The sequence below is a fragment of the Bos javanicus genome, chromosome 3 (genome assembly GCF_032452875.1).
Source record: "Bos javanicus breed banteng chromosome 3, ARS-OSU_banteng_1.0, whole genome shotgun sequence".
Taxonomy (NCBI): Eukaryota; Metazoa; Chordata; class Mammalia; order Artiodactyla; family Bovidae; genus Bos; species Bos javanicus.
The window spans coordinates 83,060,783-83,073,952 of NC_083870.1; the positions used below are offsets into that span (position 1 = coordinate 83,060,783).

General features: G+C 39.6%; 1 protein-coding gene across 3 annotated transcripts in view; it reads right to left on the reverse strand.

The window, feature by feature from the left end:
- The window catches only part of ATG4C (autophagy related 4C cysteine peptidase), a 95,995-nt gene extending 93,716 nt beyond the window's left edge, over positions 1-2,279 (reverse strand). Inside the window, exon 1 of one of the 3 annotated variants that reach the window (XM_061411746.1) lies at positions 2,160-2,279. The gene's annotated coding sequence lies outside the window, so the exon portion shown is untranslated. Of the gene's footprint in view, positions 1-2,063 lie in introns of all 3 variants that reach the window. The other 2 variants (XM_061411745.1, XM_061411747.1) reach the window with 2 other exon arrangements.
- Positions 2,280-13,170: the final 10,891 nt, after the last annotated feature.

Consider the following 13,170-nt stretch of genomic DNA (forward strand, 5'->3'; position numbering starts at 1 on the left):
GATGAGATGGTTGGATGGCATCACTGACTCAATGGACATGAGTTTGAGTGAACTCCAGGAGACAGTGAAGGACGGGGAAGCCTGGCATGTTGCAGGCCATGTGGTTGCAGAGTTGACTTGGCGACTGAACAACAATAACATACTCCAGGGTATAGAACAAATCTTTGCAGCTGTAATAAGAGGGAAGAGTCAAAAGGAACTGGACTAAATGACTTGAACTCCTTGAACTTCAGTTTCTTCATCTGCTAAATGTAAATAATACTCAATAGCACACTGAGTTGTTATAATGATTCAATACAATAATGCTTTAAAGCATCTAGTACAGAGCTGAGGACAAGAAGATGCTCTCAGTAAATGTTTTGATGATAGTGTGACAACAGTTAAACAGTAAGAAGCATTCAATAAATGCCTATTAAATGAATAAAATCTCAGGAAAAATATTAAGTTTGAGCAATGTCTAACCTCATCATTTATTCAATAAAGAATTCATGAGTGAATTAATTCTGAAATATTATATGTACATTCACCCTCAATCTTAAGCATGGTTGAAACCATTTCTGATTAATTAGGAATAACCCCACCAAGTAGACAGTGTACAAGTATTAATATTTATACTTTACTGACACATAGAGATTATATTTGATTCCTAAAGAAGAACAATAACTTTATTATTAGAGTAGTAAAATACTGAGAATAAAAGAAAGCTGCAGTTACTGAAGTTACATGGTCCCCAGAAAGCCAAGAAGTACAAAAGTTTCTGTCTACAAAACACTAGTGAGTAATAAATTATATAAAGCAGTTTTACCAGCTCTATCAAAATATATAGAAATATGTGATAAACAATCACAACAAATAAACTCTTCAATATATTTGCATTCAATTTTACAGGGAAAAAAAGAGGATCAGTTAAAATGGGTTTTAAACTCTTTTTACAAACCTGTAATATTTCTTATATTGGCTACTTTTTAACTTTAAACAGTTCCCAGAATTTTACAGTGAGATTATTAATTCAACACAGCATTAGATTACTGAACTAATTAGAAACTCTCCCTTGTTCACGGAAGACACTTTATTACTTTGTAAATTGGTATATACACAAACTTTTCCTTTCAAAGCTTTTCCAATCCCTCTGGGTACTTTCAATGACTCACAATCTAATCACCAATCATAAACAACAAAGGAGGAAAGAGCTATTGTGTCTATCTACTATTAATTGTGTCTATCTGCTATTAATTGACATAAAATCATCGCAAAAATTCCACTGGGGACATATGTCTTGAGTAGGAAAAGAGAAAAAGATCCCATCTAAGTATTTCAGATACAAGGAGCTCTAGGAGGAGGTATTCTCCTCTAACCATGGGGTAGCAGTAACCCTTGTGGGAAAATAATCAAAACAAACCGAAAACGGAAGCCAAAGAGAATAAACTCCATAGAGTCACGTTTAGCTGATAGTTGACAGTCTCTCGTATTCACCAGTCATCATAACGATGTATTTGAACCTCCAACCTAAAAAAGCCCTGAGATGTGGATGGAGGTGGAAGGGTTGAGGATGAGTAGGAACCAAATAGAGTGAGTAAACTGTTAAGGTCTGGATGGAAAAGCATTAAGATATTCAGGCAAATGTATTAAGTGTCTGAAGCAGTAACAAAGGCCTAAAAAGGGATAAAGGAGTGAGGAATGAGAAGATTAAGATCTTGAGGATCTGATTTGGGTTTTTTTTTTTTCTTCTTCTTCTTCTTTTTTTTTTTTATCGGAGAGAAATAGGGAAGGAGCTAAATAGATGCAAGAATTGAGGAGAAAAGAGATCGTGCCTGAAACACCTAAGAAAACCCTCTAGAGGAGGGGAAACAGCTGCCCACAGGAAGGCTTAGGGTTAGCGCTGGAGCCCAGGAAGGGCAAAGAGTCAGAAAAATGGTACCAGAAAGGAGAGATGAGGGTGACGCCAAAACCCTCAGAGAGCCGAAAAGGTTGGCCACAGGGTTTCCACTGAGGGCAAGACAACCCCCGCCTCTTCCTCAAGGAACCCGATCTTTCGAGAGGACCAGAGACTCTTAAGTCCCAACCTTCTCCTGAGGCTAGCAGAGTCAGAAGAACCTCAAGTCGCTCCCTCACCAAAAAGAGAACTGGAGAAGTGTAAACGATGTGCAGGAGCCACCAACCAGGAAATGTTCCAGCTCCAGCAGCAGCCGCCCCAAAAGCAGCGCGCATACAAGCCGACTCTCCGACCTCAGCGCCGCAGCCACAGGCACCTCGAGCTCCCCGGCCACCGTAGTCAGAGAAACGCCCCACCCCACCCCCTTCAAACCTAGTAGGTCAGCCACTTCCGGGGCATTAAAGCCTATTGATTGGCGGCAGCAATAGCCAGACCAATGGCAAGACCCTGATGCTGGGAAAGATTGAAGGCGGGAGAAGAAGGGGACGACAGAGGATGAGACGGTGGGATGGCATCACCGACTCAATGGACATGAGTTTGAGTAAACTCAGGGAGTTGGTGATGGACAGGGAGGCCTGGCGTGCTGCAGTCCAAGGGGTCGCAAAGAGTCGGACACGACTGAGCAACTGAACTGAACTGAAATGTGCAATAGCCATACCGACAGGCCCCTGATCTATTTACTTCATCCATCCTTTTTTCGCTCCAAGCCACCAATATAGCAAGCACAGAACCAAGGGAAAGTATCCACCTATAAGCGGTGTCTCTGACAGACAAAACATCATTCCTGCCTTGAGTTCCTGTTGAACAGACTTCAACTCCCAGCGTGCCGTGAACACCACGCCCTCTCCTCGAACGCGGGAACTACAAGATCCAGGATGCACTGTGCCGTTTATTTCTCTCTCTCCCCGAAACACCCGCAGACCCCGAAAGCGGTTTCTGAAGACTGACTAAATCCTTTAGATTAATGTAGACCTTTCTACCGAGCTCCACTTTGGTAAAAAATACAAGTATTTCTTTTCTTTCTGTGAAAGTATTCTGAAGGGACTATAGGTAAATGCTTATAAAATATCAAGGAATGTGTGCTTTCATTTTCCATATTTATTTTCCAGAATTGAAACAGAACAGTCTGCGAAGGCTTTTTATGAAATGGAAATTTTTATCCTCTTTCATAAGGTGTGTTGAGAGAAATACTAAATTATTGCGAAGTGTAATGCTGTAAGATTTTGCTGGAACAAGGGCTACGAGACATGCTTCTGAATTGCGTAGGGAATTACAGTAAGAGCTAGAAGTGAAAAATTAACAGTCTGTACTAGCGGACTATGAAACCACATGGGAAAGAAAATCTTTCAGAATGCAGAGTTGAAAAGTTCAAAATTAGATTTGAAACGTTTTCATTCTTTTATGTGTTTAATGGTTTGAATTATTTTTATTATTATTCTCACAAAAAGAGGTAACTGCACGACTATTTATTTTCTGTTATGCAGTAGGGCAACCAAATAACCAATCACACAAAGAATATAGTAAGATGTAACATTTATTAGAGTGAGCGAACAAAAGAACTGTTTTCTTGTCTGATTAGACAGCTGGTGGATCCACATTTTAAAATACAGAACTTTGTTTTGATTTTTTAGGACAGATAATATACATTTAACAAGCTTTCTGGATGATTTTTTGTTACTTTCATAAAGTCTTAGATTACAAGAGCAAATAAATTTTATTTTTAATATACAATAACAGGATGTGAGAAACAATGCTTTGATTCTTTCATTAAACTACATGGTAATTATACAAAATAAAACTGTGTATACCACAAACATTGGTATTCTGTGGATTTACTTGTACAAAACAAATTTTAATTGGTTAGTAAAACAGTAGAATACTTTCCACTTTTACAACTTCACATAGAAGTCACAGAGGGGAAATATATCCTGTAACCTTGGCATGACATCTATCCAACTCCCTAGTGCTAAATTATGCAGCACAGGCAGGTAAATATTTAAAACCTACTATCATGGAAAACAATCTGCTGCTTTCTATACTCATGCACCAAAGCAATGTGAACTCTGTGAGAGAAAACATTTTCATTGGAATGCTTCAGAGGTAATAATAAACTATAATTAGGTTATCTGCTATTCATAGGTGTTTGTAGTAAATAAACACATAATTAGATCCACTTATTAGGGATGTTATTAAGGAAGCTTTGAAATATGCTAAATATTTGATACACATATTTCTAAAGCAGTTTCAATGATCAATTGTATAAATGAACGTGGGAAAGAGTCTAAAGAGTACATAATTTATGTAACAGACTTTAGGTTTTTAAAAGAGATTCTTACAGCTGCAGCACTCAGCAATATTCTCTCCTCTAAACTGACTCCCATTCAGTCAATTGCAAACAGCATAGGAGTCAGAATTAGACCAGATGTTCATTTTCATTCAACAAATACATAAGTACTGCTGGGGCAAAGCAGTCTGCCTAGGCACTCAAGTCTTTTTTTGAATCACATAATTTTAGGAAGTGTGACTTGTATATTCTGTGCTTCCTTGGTGGCTCAGCAGTAAAGAATCCTCCTGCCATGCAGGAGATGTAGGTTTGATCCCTGGGTTGGGAAGATTCCCCTGGAACAGGCATGGCAACCCACTCTGACCATAGGGTCAGAAAGAGTCAGGCACAACTGAAGCAACTTAGCACACACACATGCACTTGTATACTATGGTAACAATCTTGAACTTTAAACTGGTTATAAAGGAAACCATTTAGGGAATGACAGATTGCATTTTTGACTGCTGGTTGCAGGATTATAGAGAATGGCTTGGAATGGAAAGAACAGTTAGGAGACTGTTTTCATAAATCAGATTTTAAGAAAATGGGAGATCTGATGCTATGCTATGCTAAGTCACTTCAGTCGTGTCCGACTCTGTGCGACCCCATAGACGGCAGCCCACCAGGCTCCCCCGTCCCTGGGATTCTCCAGGCAAGAACACTGGAGTGGGCTGCCATTTCCTTCTCCAATGCATGAAAGTGAAAAGTGAAAAGTGAAAGTGAAGTCGCTCAGTCGTGTCCGACTCTTAGCGACCCCATGGATTGCAGCCTACCAGGCTCTTCCGTCCATGGGATTTTCCAAGCAAGAGTACTGGAGTGGGGTGCCATTGCCTTCATAGTAATAAGAGAAGATTAAAAAAAAAAAAAAAAACTGCTCAGATATATTAGGACAGTGGAACCCAGAGGAGGGTGGGATAAGGTGGGGAGAAAGCAAGGGAGACTCCCAGGTTTCTGTTTTTTCAATTTTCTACCTGTTAAGTAAGAATGTTTAAGCACCATGAGAGGGCGGTGCCCAGGAGGCAATTAGCTACTGAGCTTAAGAGAAAGATTTGAGCTGACTATATAGCTTTGGGATATAGCTACATATCTACAGGAACTTCTCTGGTGGCACAGAGGTTAAAGCATCTGCCTGCAATGTGGGAGACCTGGGTTCGATCCCTGGGTCGGGAAGATCCCCTGGAGAAGGAAATGGCAACCCACTCCAGTCTTCTTGCCTGGAGAATCCCATGGACGGAGGAGCTTGGTGGGCTACAGTCCACGGGTTGCAAAGAGTCGGACACGACTGAGCGACTTCACTTTCACTTTCTTTCATAGCTTTGGGACTCATTAGCTTTAGGTGAGAGTTGAAATCATGGGCATAGATCAGATTATGAACCAGGTGGGTGGGGATCTGAGCTAGTAACCAGGAAGCCAAAAGGTGACTGAAATGAGGGACGTGGGGAACAGTATAAGTAAATATCATGAAATTTTGAAAGGAACAGGAGTTTTACATAAAAATAGAGGGTTCCTGGTTTAGATGTAGCATTGAAAAATAAGGAGAGAGTCAAATACCTGGACTTGGTGTTTATAAGTAAATGATATCAGAAAGACAAAAAAAGCATAAATTCAAAAAAAATTGCAGGGAGACAGAATCTTCAGAGAAGAGTCAGTATTTATTAAGACCAGAAAGTGAAGGAAGAATTCCATGAACCCATGTACTTTCCCAGTGGTCCAGTGATTGGGATTCTACCTGCCAATACAGGGGACGTGAATTCAATCCCCGATCTGGGAAGATTCCACATGCCGCGGGGCAGCTGAGCCTGTGAGCTACATCTACTGAAGCCCAGCGCCTAGAGCCTGTGCTCCACAGCAGGAGAAGTCACCATGGTGAGAAGCCCGCACACCGCAATAGAGAGTAGCCCCCACTTGCCGCAACTAGAGAGAAAGCTCGTGCGCAGAAACAAAAATCCAGGTCAGCCAGATAAATAAAAAAAATTTTTTTAAAGAATTCAGTGAGAAGAATCGGGAAATAGGAAATTAGAGCATCAGAGGAAGAATGGAAAGATTTCAAATGGAGGAAAGTAGTGGGAGACTGGGTCATAAGAAAGAAAGCACAAGTGAGAATAAACACAAAATGATGGTCAGGCTTCCCTAGTGACCCAGTGATTGAGGATCCCCTGCCAATATGGGTTCAGTCTGTGATCTGGGAGTATCCCATGTGCTGCTAGGCAGCTAAACCTGTGCACCACAACTACTGAGCCTTCAAACTGAAAATACTGAGCCTGCATACCTAGAGGCCCTGCTCTGCAACAAGAAAAGCCACTGCAAGGCATAGTCCACGTACTGCAACAAAGAGTACCTCCTGACTAGAGAAAGCCCGTGTACAGCAATGAAGAGTGAGCACAGCCAAAAATAAAAAATAAATAATAAAAAATTTTTTAAAGAAAAAATGATGACCAGCCAGGAACCTGAGGTAGTATTCACCAGCCTCAAGGTTTAAAAATAGAAATCCTATATGAATCTGCCATTCACCCGAATTTGTATATGTAGCCTTCACTAGTCTTGGCAGCCAAGAGTGTAATTCACCGACTTACACTCACATTCTCTTTTATAGTGGAACTCAGAGTCCTCACAGCCAAGAGCTTCAGGAGACAAATAACCCCCACCCAAGCCCTACAAGTCATAAAATGTGAATTGCTTAACATATAGACTCTAAAGCAAACACTGTGGCCTATTTCTCTTGGTTTAAGCATGAACATGTGAGAGAATTTCAGGCAATAATATGTGAGGGAAAATCTGCCAGGCCGGAAGGGAAGAAAAACTTCTGGAAAAAGTTTTTCTCTTTTCTCTCTAACAAAAAGCAGTGCCTATTGTGCACTCTCGTCAGGGTAGCGTTATTCACAACAGGTAAAAGGTGGATGCAGGCCGAGGGTCCATCAACAGGTGAATGGGTAAGCAAAATGTGGTGTACAGACATAATGTACCATTATTACTTTTTTAAAAAGTGGGGAATTCTGATACATGCTACAATATGGATGAAACTTGAGGACCTTGTACTGAGTCAAATAAGCCAATCAGCCAATCACAACAAAACAAATACAATTGACCTTTGAACAATGAGGAAGTTAGGGCACCCATCCCCATGCAGTTGAAAATTTGCACATGTAACTTGTAGCCAGCCCTATATAACCACAGTTCTGCATCCACAGATTCAACCAACCTTGGAGTATATATCACTGTAGTATTTACTATTTAAAAAAAAATCTGAGAATAAGTGGACCCATTCAGTTTAAACCCATGTTGTTTAGGGGTCAACTGTACTGTAGAATTTCACTTACCTGACTTATCTAGAGTAGTCACGTTCACAGTGATAGAAAGTAGAATGCTGATTGCCAGTGACTGGGAGAGAGAAAGGAACAGTCATTATTTAAAGGATATAGTTTCAGTTTTGCAAGATAGAATGGATTCTGTAAGATTCTTTTTTTTTTTTTTCTGGAGCTACCCATCCTAGGAGGTTTGGTTTATTACAAATTCTTTCTCAAGTACTGAACCTCCTACAGGGAAGTGTTTGTGGACCAGAACTTTGACTCTGAATGAATGGTGTTAGAGACATGGTGATGGTTGCCCAGCAATATGAATGTACTTGGTGTTACTGATCTGTAACTTAAAATGGTTAAAATTGTATATTTTATGTGTATTTTACTACAATAAAAATAAATGAAGTGGGGCTTTCCCGATGGTTCAGTGGCTAAGACTCCATGCTCCCAATGCAGGGGGTCTGGGTTTGATCTCTGGTCAAGGAACTAGATCCCACATGCTACAATTAAAGAACAAAGATCCTGCTTGATGTAAGACCAAGCACAGCCAAGTAAGTAAATAGATAAATAAAATCATAAAAATAATCTCTCTCTCTTTCTTTTGATAGAAAATTAACTATTTTGGGTGTTTGGAGACCAAGGAATTCAGTTAGCTTAGAGGGAGAGGAAGGAGTCCAATACTGACAGTTTGTCACTTGAACCAAAGCCAGGACTCAAACTTCGAATTGGTAGAATGTTCAGAAAAGACTACTAATTTAAGATTAATATTAAGTTAATATTAATATTAAATGTTAATATCACTAAACTGTAGCTTTGAAATAAAATTAGAAAAACTTTCTATTTATACATTTTAAAGTAAAAAGACAGCCAAAAGAGAATTCTTCTTTGTATTAATTCTTTTTGACTTGTCTATAGAAACACAGACGCTGGGAAGGATTTTGTTTATTAAGTCTCAGTAGATAGTTAAAGGTTATTATTTACTCAATAAGTACACAAATTTTACTGATGAATGTCAAAAGTCTGTTTTTTAATGAGTCTACTCTAGTTTTATAATCACAATGGTGTGATCACTCACCTAGAGGCAGCCATCCTGGAATGTGAAGTCAAGTGGGCCTTAAGAAGCATCACCATAAACAAAGCTAGTGGAGGTTATGGAATTCCAGTTGAGCTATTTCAAATCCTGAAAGATGATGCTGTGAAAGTGCTGCACTCAATATGCTAGCAAATTTGGAAAACTCAGCAGTGGCCACAGGACTGGAAAAGGTCCGTTTTCACTCCAATCCCAAAGAAAGGCAATGACAAAGAATGCTCAAACTACCACACAATTGCACTCATCTCACACGCTAGTAAAGTAATGCTCAAAATTCTCCAAGCCAGGCTTCAGCAATACATGAATCGTGAACTTCCAGATGTTCAAGCTGGTTTTAGAAAAGGCAGAAGAACCAGAGATCAAATTGCCAACATCCGCTGGATCATCGAAAAAGCAAGAGAGTTCCAGAAAAATATCTATTTCTGCTTTATTGACTGTGCCAAAGCCTTTGACTGTGTGGATCACAATAAACTGTGGGAGATTCTGAAAGAAATGGGAATACCAGACAACCTGACCTGCCTCTTGAGAAACCTATATGCAGGTCAGGAAGTAACAGTTAGAACTGGACATGGAACAACAGACTGGTTCCAAATAGGAAAAGGAGTACGTCAAGGCTGTATATTGTCACCCTGTTTATTTAACTTATATGCAGGTACATCATGAGAAATACTGGGCTGGAAGAAGCACAAGCTGGAATCAAGATTGCTGGGAGAAATATCAATAACTTCAGATATGCAGATGACACCACCCTTATGGCAGAAAGTGAAGAGGAACTAAAGAGCCTCTTGATGAAAGTGGAAGTGGAGAGTGAAAAAGTTGGCTTAAAGCTCAACATTCAGAAAACCAAGATCATGGCATCCGGTCCCATCACTTCATGGGAAATAGATGGGGAAACAGTGGAAACAGTGTCAGACTTTATTTTTGGGGGGCTCCAAAATCACTGCAGATGGTGACTGCAGCCATGAAATTAAAAGATGCTTACTCCTTGGAAGGAAAGTTATGACCAACCTAGATAGCATATTGAAAAGCAGAGACATTACTTTGCCAACAAAGGTCTAGTCAAGGCTATGGTTTTTCCAGTGGTTGTATATACATGTAAATGTTGGACTGTGAAGAAAGCTGAGCACTGAAGAATTGATGCTTTTGACCTGTGGTGTTGGAGAAGACTCTTGAGAGTCCCTTGGACTGCAAGGAGATCCAACCAGTCCATTCTGCATGTAAATGTTGGACTGTGAAGAAAGCTGAGCACTGAAGAATTGATGCTTTTGACCTGTGGTGTTGGAGAAGACTCTTGAGAGTCCCTTGGACTGCAAGGAGATCCAACCAGTCCATTCTGAAAGAGATGAGCCCTGGGATTTCTTTGGAAGGAATGATGCTAAAGCTGAAACTCCAGTACTTTGGCCACCTCCTGCGAAGGGTTGACTCATTGGAAAAGACTGATACTGGGAGGGATTGGGGGCAGGAAGAGAAGGGGACGACAGAGGATGAGAGGACTGGATGGCATCACTGACTCGATGGCCATGAGTCGGAGTGAACTCCGGGAGTTGGTTATGGACAGGGAGGTCTGGCGTGCTGTGATTCATGGGGTCGCAAAGAGTTGGACACGACTGAGCGACTGAACTGAACTGAAAGTTCTCACTGTCACATTCAAACCTGAAGTACCTAACAGAAGATGGGCTTTTTGTGTGTGTGTGATGTTTGTTGTTGTAAAATACAGATAACATGAAATTCATCATTTCAACCATTTCAAATTATACAATTCAGTGCCGTTTAGTAAATTCACAATGTTGGGCAACTGTCACTACTATCTTGTCCTAAAATGTTTTTATCACCTTTAAAAGAAACCTCATATTGATTAAACAGTCATTCTCTTTTACTCCTTCCACTAGTTCCTGGAAACTAGTAATATATTTTCTCTTTCTATGGATTTGCTAATTCTGGTTAATTCATATAAATGGAATCATAAACATATGGTCTTTTTGTCTGGCTTTTTTCTCTTAGCCTATAGTTTTAAAGGTTCATTTATGATGTAGCATTTATAAGTACTATATCCCTTTTATGGCTGAATAACATTCTATTGTACGAATATGCCACTTGTTTAACCCATTCATCTGTTGATGGACACTTGGGTTATATACACTCTTTGGATATGTGACTAATGCTGCAGTGAACACTAGCACACAAGTATCTGTTTACATCCCTATTTTTGATTATGTTGAGTGTATATGTGGTAGTGGAATTACTAGATCATATGATAACTCTGTTTTACTTTTTGATAAATTGCAGAACTCTTTTACAGCAACTGTACTATTTTATATTCCATCAGCAATGTGTGAAGGTTCCCACTTCTCTGCATCTTTTCCAACACATATTACAACACTTAATATTTTTCATTTTTTGATTATAGCTTCCCAGTAGGGATGAAGTTGTTCTAACTATATTTATTAGATTCTGTGTTTGCCTCTTTGGCATCCAATCATTACAGGTCAAATCTTGTATTAGCTATGTTTTTTTTTTTTTTTCTGTATTCTTTTTTTTTTCACTCTCTAAGTTTTTATCAACATGAGTTTCCAAAAACAAGCATTCATATTAGTTGGAGTGGGAGGAATGTGGGAAAAGAGGGAAGGGCAGGGAAGAGGAATTCTCCTCTATTGGTAATAAAGCTCCAGGTTCATCCTATAATGGGTTTCATAGTCCCCCAGAGATACATGGTCTCTAAAAATCATGTACCATTTTTTCAATACCATATTTTTCCAACAGGTGCCAGTTTGAGCTGTGATCAGCTTCTTAAGGTCCCCAGTGGTGTCATCAGTATTGCATTTAATGCAGACTTTCTTCCCCAGTCACTGCCAACAACCTTGATCATCCTGACTGGAGCTCAAATCGCCTAGAACCAGCTGATGCCACAATCTCCTTGCTTGAGTGCAGAGCCCAGGCCCTATTTTCTATATTTTTGATGCTCTGGCACTTGGGGACCTCACAGACCCAGGGAGAGAATACTCCTCCAAAGGCTAGCTGATTCCTACAGATAATACCTATTTGTCTACTGAGCATGCCTTTAATGTGCAAACCAATCAATCCTGAGTCTATACCCTCAACCATCTCTTTATCTAACTCTCACACTAAACTAGTATCTCCCCTGCTCTAAATCATCCCAGGGCTGGGTATCAGGCAACTAGAGACCAAGTCTATAGTCCAGAGCCCACTGGAATTATTCAAAGTAGTCAATCTTAAACTATTTACCCTGCTGTTCCTTGTCTTTTTTTTTTTCTTTTATGATTGGTGATGGTGAGTATTACTAATTATTTTGCTGAAATGAAGGCAAGAATATTAACTTATGAAAAAAAATCTCTTATTGATGGAACTGTGTCCCTCCTGAAAGTCATTTGTTGAAGTCCTGACCCCCATTGCTTCATCATATGATCTTACTTGAAAATAGAGTCCTTGCAGATGTAATTAATTAAGCTGAAGTCACACTGAAGTAGGGTGGATCACTAATCCAATAAGACTGATGATCTTTTAAAAGGGGGAAATTTGGACAGAGACACTAACACAGGGAGAACACCATTTGAAGACTGAGTTATATTGTCACAAGCCAAGGAACTACTGGAAGCTGGGAGAAAGACCTGGAACAGATCCTTTCCTAGAACCATCATCAAGAGCGTAGCCCTGCAAACACATTGATCATGGACCTCAAGAACTGTGGGGCAATAAATTTCTAATGTTTAATTCACAATTTTTGTTGTACTTTGTTATGGCAGTCCTAGCAAGCTAATATATCATGCAATAATTTATGCAGGAGGAGAAGGGGTGACAGAGGATGAGATGATTGAATGGCATCACTGACACAATCGACATGAGTTTGAGCAAACTCTGGGAGATAGTGAAGGACTGGGAAGCCTGGTGTGCTGCAGTCCATGGGGTCGCAAAGAGTCAGACACAACTTAGTGACTGAACAATAATTTGTGGGTTATACATATCTTTTTTTCTTACTAATCCAGACATTGCCAATCCATTGAGAAAATATACAAACATGTACAGTAATAATTAAGTTCAATCATCTTTCCTATTTTGATGACGTTCAGTCAGATAAAACCATAAATTTAAACAATTTTTTAATTTGTTGCTATAAAAGTATTTTTTGGCAAGATAGGAAGATAGAATATTGTAGTGTTAGCCCTTACACTTAGGTCTTTGATTGATCCATTTGGAGTTCTTTTTGGCATATGATATGACTTCATTTTTCTGCGTGTGCATTTAGTTTTTCTATCACCATTTTAAAAAAAAGATTATTATTTCCCCAGTAAATTGTGGTGGCATCCTTGTCAAGTATCAATTGCCCATAAATATATGGGTGTATTTCTGGACTTGCAATTCTATACATATATCCTTATGCCAGTACCACTGCCTTTGACTACTGTAGCTTTTCAGTAACTTTTGAAATTGGGAAATGTGAGTCCTCCAACTTTGTTGGTGGATTCTTTACCCCTGAGCCACCATGGATTCCCTTTCAGTGGTTCTGGGACCA